Raw genomic sequence first — 9,662 nt, 5'->3', positions numbered from 1 at the left:
AGTTATTTGTTTACCCATCGTATATTATTTTCTCGAGAGAAGCCTCTAGTGAAAATTATGGACCCCGGGTCCATTTTCTATCATATATTAAAACCAAAAATACCTTGCTGCAATTTTCTTTTATTTATTTTATTTTGTATTTTAGTTAGATCTATCTATCAAAACCTATACAATTTAGTATTGCTCATAACCGTTGAGGGATTGACAACCCCTCTATGCGTTGGGTTGCAAGTATTTGTTGTTTGTGTGCGTGTGTTGTTTACATAGTGTTGCTTGGTTCTTCTACTGGATTGATAACCTTGGTTTCATAACTAAGGGAAATACTTATCTCTACTGTACTGTATCATCCTCTCCTCTTCGGGAAAATCCCAACGCAACTCACAAGTAGCAAGGAGGCCCCAAAACTTGTGTCTCCAAAGGGCCAAACTCCTCAATTATACACCACAAGGGAGGACAAACTCTCCCCTTGGCCGCCCTAGGAGGGGGAATTCCCCTCCAATTCGGTACCACTTCCTTCTAGAAGGAGGAAGGGGGTGCCTCCACATATTTGGGCCCAAGTAGCTCTCCACCTCTTGGCCTTTTAAAACCCGTTGATATTAAATCAAATATAAAATCCTCCTAACTATTATTAGAGGCTTTTATTATTAATTTAACATCTTTGGAAACAATTTCCACTGATATATTATTTATCGGTGATACCCGGTATTGCCCGATAAACCCTGAAATGCTTCAGGTTCCTCTAGGAACTATTCCAAATATTAATGAAACAATTCAAGAAATAAATCCTCGATACTCTCATCCTACTAACACTCAGCAGATCATGATTGACTTAAGCTTGTGACCCCGTAGGTTCGGTAAAACATAGACATGAATGAAACTCCTTTGTTTAATGACCGATAACGGAACCGTGGACGTCCATATCGATCCCTGGGATTACATGAATGACATTCGAGTGAACCTTTGGTTATCATGAGATGTTCCCTTTGCTTCAAAATACTTCACAAAACCCAGGATGCATCGGTATCCTCCTGAGTCATCACACCCTCATTATACCGTTATCCTCGTTATTGGTTTTGTTCTTCTTTCTCCTTGTCATGTTCCGGCATCCCCGTGATGTAGTCACGTGTGTCTGGCCAGACGATGATGGGTGATGTCACACGGGGAGGGCCCCAACAATATTTTTTCATGTCGGAGGAGCAAATCCCACTCTCAAGATATCTAGTCCCTTGTCAAACTTTTTGATGAACCTACCGACGAGATCTATTTTTCATGTATCTTTTGGTTTTGCCCATATGAAAATGTAGAAGCCAACAATCGTTATTGTTGTTCCAACTAGGCTGCACAAATTAGAAGAAAGAAGAATAGTTTAATTCGACTTGTACTCAACAGTACCAATTATAGAGAAGTATCTTTTTACTGGGATCAGAATTACAACATTGGAAGAAGTACATACCTCCCCCACTGTAATTCGCAAAGTATGAAGATAGAGTCCAACAAAATTGTAAACACTACAAATAATGGGTTGAACATCAAAGGATATGTCCGGCGTCGCTTGGACACGGACCACAAGATCATGCAATATCTCCCGGCCATTGCAAGTGCCCCCTATACCAAATGATTTCATGTTTTATTTCCAAGGAAATAATTTTGCAAACAGTTTCTTAGTTAAGAAATGTTTTTAATCCTTTATAGCGGGAAGGTATGGGACATAGTTAAACTGCGCTCGTGCTCATGTGAGATGGGTGGAGAGTTAAATTGAATTATTATTTTTAATAAACTTTGACAAATGTTTTGATTGGTTGCAAAGTTTCATCATTGGATGACATTCGTGCAAGACGCGGTAAGACAAACCAAAACAATGCTCCAAAAATGTTATTTTCAAAAACATTTTTTTGCGGGGTGAAAGAGAGTTTTATTCCGTAATGATAAGGTTAGAATCTCGAGACAACAAGTCCTCACAACACGGAGGACTCGAGTTCAATCACATCGCACTACAAGCTTCGGTACGGCTATAAAATGCCAATATATGTGCTACCCTATTTTGTTCCCTACTAATCTTCATAGAACAAACTCTCTAACAGCCATATTTTCTCTAATCTCAGCAGATAAGTGTCCATAAGCCGACCTGGACAAGGTGTTGCCTACAAGAATGGCTAAAGCATTAACAGAATCTGATTGTACCACCACCGAAAATTCGAACTGAATGGACAGTGTCATACCTTGCATAATCGCATGTATTTCCGCTTCAAGGGCGTCATTGCAATGAAATATGTATCAGTATGTCGCGAAAATCAACGAGCCATCTTCCCTTCGTAAGACCATTCCAGCCGATACTCGGCCATCCATGCTCGAAAAGGAGCCGTCAACAGAAAGTGCCACCCAACCCGACTGCGGTGGTGGCCACAACTTACGTAGGTTTTACTTGATAAACTCGGCTGTCATCACACATCGCCATACCTTCCTTTTATAATTTCCTCCATACTATATCTGCTGACAGGATTCAGAGATTTATAGTAACTGTTCAAATATTGCACAATCACCTCCACCGGGGTATCCTTTTTTGCCATGCGCTATGTCATTGCGAAGCTGCCAAACTCGCCAGATAGTCATGATTACTCGATCACGAATATGATCTGGACAATTAGATAGCACTTGCAACGGCCAATCCTTTCCTGTATCCACGAGAATTGAATCATCTAGCAAGGGACAAATCATGCGTAGAGCCTCCCACACATGTCAACATATGATAAGAGCATGAAAACTGCTTTCCCTCTCAATACCGCCGACCGGGCAAGTACTGGACACCGGAATATGTCATTGGTGCTTAGCCAAATTAGTGGCCAATGACCCCGACGCTGTCCTTCATGCCATAATCCGCATTTTTAGGGGAACATGTGAAATCCAAATATTGCTCCAGGTTGTACGCACACCTTCTGTACTTGTGCTACTTGCTCCACTAGCATGCAGTACATCATGTGCTTATGTTGCCAAATGATAGGAATGATAGGCCGATTTGACCGTAAACATGCCATGTGATTCAGGAAACTACCCAATCAAATCGCTTCTGTTCCTAGACAAAGTTCAAATTTTGAGAATTTCGACAACGTTCATTGGCCAGAAATGTTCCTCAAGGCGGTCAATGATCCGTGCACCAGTTTCATTCAAAAAATCAGAAACACTGTTAAAACAACAGTTCCTCTTAGGATTAATGGGGCGAAAATCAAATCGTTGAGGGACCCAGGGGTCCCTCCATGTCCTGAACGAGGCCCCATCACCAATTCCCCAAATTATACCTTTTTGACAAGTTCCAATCCATGCACTATGCCCTTCCAAACAGCCGAAGAGTGTCCTGTAAACACAGTATCAAGAATGTTGCCATTCGGATAATATTTCGCCTTTAACAAATGAACACATAAACTTGCAGGGGCATTTCAATGCTTGCTCAGCCAATAAAGCTTGGTTGAAAGCTCGCATGTCTCTAAATCCCATACCTCCTTTATTCTTTGGTAGCCTCAATTTATCCCAACTCAACCACGTCATCCTCTTTTTTACATTCTCAACACCCCACCAGTACTCTCTCATCATCTTAGTTAGATCATCGCAAACCGAGACAGGTAAGCGAAAAACACTCATGATGTACGTAGGAATCACCTGGGCTACATCTTTGATTAATATTTCTTTGTTTCCAATAGACATAAACTGTTCACTCCAATCAACTAGTCTTTTCCTCAATCTTTCCTGAGTTGTCTCAAACTTCCCTTTATGCATCCTCCCTTCTGGAACCGGCAGACCCAGATATTTAGGCTCAAATGCTTCACTAGTGATCTCCAAAGTATTTTTCACTTTCGAAGATACCACTTTCGAGCAATTACTAGAGAAAATGATGGAACACTTCGATGGGTTTACAAGTTGACCCTCAGCCAGTGCATAAGTGCTCAACAAACCTTTTACAACAGTTGCTTGCTATTTTGAAGCTCGAAACAACAATAATGAGTCATCCGCAAACAATAAGTGAGATATCGTCAGTTCCCGGTGACATACTGTAACCCCATGTAGTCCCCTCCTCCAAACAAGCTTTGTTAACCAAACGAGAAATGGCGTCAGAAACAAAGAGAAATAAAAACGATGATTACGGGTCACCTTGTCTGAGGACACGGGAAGGGGTGAATGTTGGCTTTCGTAGTAATTTCAAAATTTTCCTACGCACACGCAAGATCATGGTGATGCATAGCAACGAGAGGGGAGAGTATGATCTACGTACCCTTGTAGATCGACAACGGAAGCGTTTGGTTGATGTAGTCATACGTCTCCACGGCCCGACCGATCAAGCACCGAAACTACGGCACCTCCGAGTTCTAGCACACGTTCAGCTCGATGACGATCCGCAGACTCCGATCCAGCAAAGTGTCGGGGAAGAGTTCTGTCAGCATGACGGCGTGGTGACGATCTTGATGTACTACCGTCGCAGGGCTTCGCCTAAGCACCGCTACAATATTATCGAGGACTATGGTGGAAGGGGCACCGCACATGGCTAAGAATATGATCACGTGGATCAACTTGTGTATCTAGGGGTGCCCCTGCCTACGTATATAAAGGTTCAAGGGAGGGGGGCCGGCCGGCCAAGGTGTGGCGCGCCAGGAGGAGTCCTACTCCTTCTGGGAGTAGGACTCCCCCCCTTTCCTAGTTGGAATAGGATTCGTGGAGGGGGGAAAAGAGGGGAGAGAGGAGGAAGGGGGGCCGGCCCCCTCTCCTTGTCCAATTCGGACCAAGGGGGGAGGGGCGCGCAGCCCATCTCTGGCCACCTCTCCTCTCTTCCACTAAGGCCCACTAAGGCCCATATACCTCCCGGGGGGTTCCGGTAACCTCCCGGTACTCCGGTAAAATCCCGATTTCACCCGGAACACTTCCGATATCCAAACATAGGCTTCCAATATATCAATCTTTATGTCTCGACCATTTCAAGACTCCTCGTCATGTCCGTGATCACATCCGGGACTCCGAACAACCTTCGGTACATCAAAATGCATAAACTCATAATATAACTGTCATCGTAACCTTAAGCGTGCGGACCCTACAGGTTCGAGAACAATGTAGACATGACCGAGACACGTCTCCGGTCAATAACCAATAGCGGAACCTGGATGCTCATATTGGCTCCTACATATTCTACGGAGATCTTTTATCGGTCAGACCGCATAACAACATACGTTGTTCCCTTTGTCATCAGTATGTTACTTGCCCGAGATTCGATCGTCGGTATCTCAATACCTAGTTCAATCTCGTTACCGGCAAGTCTCTTTACTCATTTTGTAATACATCATCCCGCAACTAACTCATTAGTTGCAATGCTTGCAAGGCTTAAGTGATGTGCATTACCGAGAGGGCCCAGAGATACCTCTCCGACAATCGGAGTGACAAATCCTAATCTCGAAATACGCCAACCCAACATGTACCTTTGGAGACACCTGTAGAGCTCCTTTATAATCACCCAGTTACGTTGTGACGTTTGGTAGCACACAAAGTGTTCCTCTGGTAAACGGGAGTTGCATAATCTCATAGTCATAGGAACATGTATAAGTCATGAAGAAAGCAATAGCAACATACTAAACGATCGGGTGCTAAGCTAATGGAATGGGTCATGTCAATCAGATCATTCAACTAATGATGTGAACCCGTTAATCAAATAACAACTCTTTGTCCATGGTTAGGAAACATAACCATCTTTGATTAACGAGCTAGTCAAGTAGAGGCATACTAGTGACACTCTGTTTGTCTGTGTATTCACACATGTATTATGTTTCCGGTTAATACAATTCTAGCATGAATAATAAACTTTTATCATGATATAAGGAAATAAATAATAACTTTATTATTGCCTCTAGGGCATATTTCCTTCAGTCTCCCACTTGCACTAGAGTCAATAATCTAGTTCACATCGCCATGTGATTTAACAGCAATAGTTCACATCACCATGTGATTAACACCCATAGTTCACATCGTCATGTGACCTATACCCAAAGGGTTTACTAGAGTCAATAATCTAGTTCACATTATTTATGTGATTAACACCCAAAGAGTACTAAGGTGTGATTATGTTTTGCTTGTGAGATAATTTTAATCAACGGGTCTGTCACATACAGATCCGTAAGTATTTGTGAATTCTATGTCTACAATGCTCTGCACGGAGCTACTCTAGCTAATTGCTCCCACTTTCAATATGTATCTAGATCGAGACTTAGAGTCATCCAGATCTGTGTCAAAACTTGCATCGACGTAACTTTTTACGACGAACCTTTTGTCACCTCCATAATCGAGAAATATTTCCTTATTCCACTAAGGATAATTTTGACCAATGTCTAGTGATCTACTCTTAGATCATTATTGTACTCCCTTGCTTAACAGAGTGTAGGGTATACAATAGATCTGGTACACATCATGGCATACTTTATAGAACCTATGGCTGAGGCATAGGGAATGACTTTCATTCTCTTTCTATCTTCTGCCGTGGTCGGGCTTTGAGTCTTACTCAATTTCATACCTTGTAACACAGCCAAGAACTCTTTCTTTGACTGTTCCATTTTTGAACTACTTCAAAATATTGGCAAGGTATGTACTCATTAAAAAAACTTATCAAGCGTCTTGATCTATCTCTATAGATTTTGATGCTTAATATGTAAGCAGCTTCACCGAGGTCTTTCTTTGAAAAAACTTCTTTAAGAACACTCCTTTATGCTTTGCAGATTAATTCTATATTATTTCCGATCAACAATATGTCATTCACATATACTTATCAGAAATGTTGTAGTGCTCCCACTCACTTTCTTATAAATACAGGCTTCATCGCAAGTCTGTATAAAACTATATGCTTTGATCAACTTATCAAAGCGTATATTCCAACTCTGAGATGCTTGCACCAGTCCATAGATGGATCGCTGGAGCTTGCATATTTTGTTAGCACCTTTAGGATTGACAAAACCTTCTGGTTGTATCATATACAACTCTTCTTTAATAAATCTATTAAGGAATGCAGTTTTGTTTATCCATTTGCCAGATTTCATAAAATGCGGCAATTGCTAACATGATTCGGACAGACTTAAGCATAGATACGAGTGAGAAACTCTCATCGTAGTCAACACCTTGAACTTGTCGAAAACCTTTTGCGACAATTCTAGCTTTGTAGATAGTAACACTACTATCAGCATCCGTCTTCCTCTTGAAGATCCATTTATTCTCAATTGCTTGCCGATCAGTGGGCAAGTCAACCAAAGTCCATACTTTGTTCTCATACATGGATCCCATCTCAGATTTCATGGCTTCAAGCCATTTTGCGGAATCTGGGCTCACCATCGCTTCTTCATAGTTCGTAGGTTCGTCACGGTCAAGTAGCATGACCTCCAGAACAGGATTACCATACCACTCTGGTGCGGATCTCACTCTGGTTTACCTACGAGATTCGGTAGTAACTTGATCTGAAGTTACATGATCATCATCATTAGCTTCCTCACTAATTGGTGTAGTAGTCACAGGAACAGATTTCTGTGATGAACTACTTTCCAATAAGGGAGAAGGTACAATTACCTTATCAAGTTCTACTTTCCTCCCACTCACTTCTTTCGAGAGAACCTCCTTCTCTAGAAAGGATCCATTCTTAGCAACGAATGTCTTGCCTTTGGATTTGTGATAGAAGGTGTACCCAATAGTAACTTTTTGGGTATCCTATGAAGACACACTTTTCCGATTTGGGTTTGAGCTTATCAGGATGAAACTTTTTCACATAAGCATTGCAACCCCAAACTTTAAGAAACGACAACTTTGGTTTCTTGCCAAACCACAGTTCATATAGTGTCGTCTCAACAGATTTAGATGGTGCCCTTTTAACGTGAATGCAGCTGTCTCTAATGCATAACCCCAAAACGATAGTGGTAGATCGGTAAGAGACATCAAGATTGCACTATATCCAATAAAGTACGGTTATAACGTTCGGACACACCATTATGCTATGGTGTTCCATGTGGTATGAGTTTGTGAAACTATTCCACATTGTTTTAATTGAAGACCAAACTCGTAACTCAAATATTTGTCTCCGCGATCAGATCGTAGAAACTTTATTTTCTTGTCACGATGATTTTCCACTTCACTCTGAAATTCTTTGAACTTTTCAAATGTTTCAGACTTATGTTTCATCAAGTAGATATACCCGTATCTGCTCAAATCATCTGTGAAGTTCAGAAAATAACGATACTTGCCGTGAGCCTTAACACTCATCGGACCGCATACATCAGTATGTATTATTTCTAATAAGTCAGTTGCTCGCTCCGAAGAACGGAGTCTTAGTCATCTTGCCCATGAGGCATGGTTCGCAAGCATCAAGTGATTCATAATCAAGTGATTCCAAAATCCCATCAGCATGGAGTTTTTCATGCGCTTTACACCAGTATGACCTAAACGGCAGTGCTACAAATAAGTTGCACTATCATTATTAACTTTGCGTCTTTTGGTTTCAGTATTATGATTATGTGTATCACTACGATCGAGATCCAACGAACTATTTTCATTGGGTGTGTAACCATATAAGGTTGTATTCATGTAAACAGAACAACAATTTATTCTCTTACTTAAATGAATAACCGTATTACAATAAACATGATCAAATCATATTCATGCTTAACGCAAACACCAAATAACACTTATTCAGGTTCAATACTAATCCCGAAAGTATAGGAAGTGTGCGATGATGATCATATCAATCTTGGAACCACTTCCAACACACATCGTCACTTCACCCTTAACTAGTCTCTGTTTATTCTGCAACTCCCGTTTCGAGTTACTAATCTTAGCAACTGAACTAGTATCAAATACTGAGGGGTTGCTATAAACACTAGTAAAGTACACATCAATAACTTGTATATCAAATATACTTATGTTCACTTTGCCATCCTTCTTATCTGCCAATCACTTGGGGTAGTTCCGCTTCCAGTGACCAGTCCCTTTGCAGTAGAAACACTTAGTCTCAGGCTTAGGACCAGACTTGGGCTTCTTCACTTGAGCAGCAACTTGCTTGTTGTTCTTCTTGAAGTTCCCCTTCTTCCCTCTGCCCTTTTCTTGAAACTAGTGGTCTTGTCTACCATCAACACTTGATGTTTTTCTCGATTTCTACCTTCGTCAATTTCCGCATTACGAAGAGCTTGGGAATCGTTTCCGTTATCCCTTGCATATCATAGTTCATCACGAAGTTCTACTAACTTGGTGATGGTGACTAGAGAATTTTGTCAATCACTATCTTATCTGGAAGATTAACTCCCACTTGATTCAAGCGATTGTAGTACTCAGACAATCTGGGCACATGCTCACTAGTTGAGCGATTCTCCTCCATCTTTTAGCTATAGAACTTGTTGGAGACTTCATATCTCTCAACTCGGGTATTTGCTTGAAATATTAACTTCAACTCCTGGAACATCTCATATGCTCCATGACGTTCAAAACGTCTTTGAAGTCCCGATTCTAAGCCATTAAGCATGGTGCACTAAACTATCAAGTAGTCATCATATTGAGCTAGCCAAATGTTCATAACGTCTGCATCTGCTCCTGCAATAGGTCTGTCACCTAGCGGTGCATCAAGGACATAATTCTTCTGTGCAGCAATGAGGATAAACCTCAGATCA

This window comes from Triticum dicoccoides, chromosome 7A (assembly GCF_002162155.2).
Source record: "Triticum dicoccoides isolate Atlit2015 ecotype Zavitan chromosome 7A, WEW_v2.0, whole genome shotgun sequence".
NCBI lineage: Eukaryota > Viridiplantae > Streptophyta > Magnoliopsida > Poales > Poaceae > Triticum > Triticum dicoccoides.
This window is presented reverse-complemented; position numbering follows the sequence as displayed.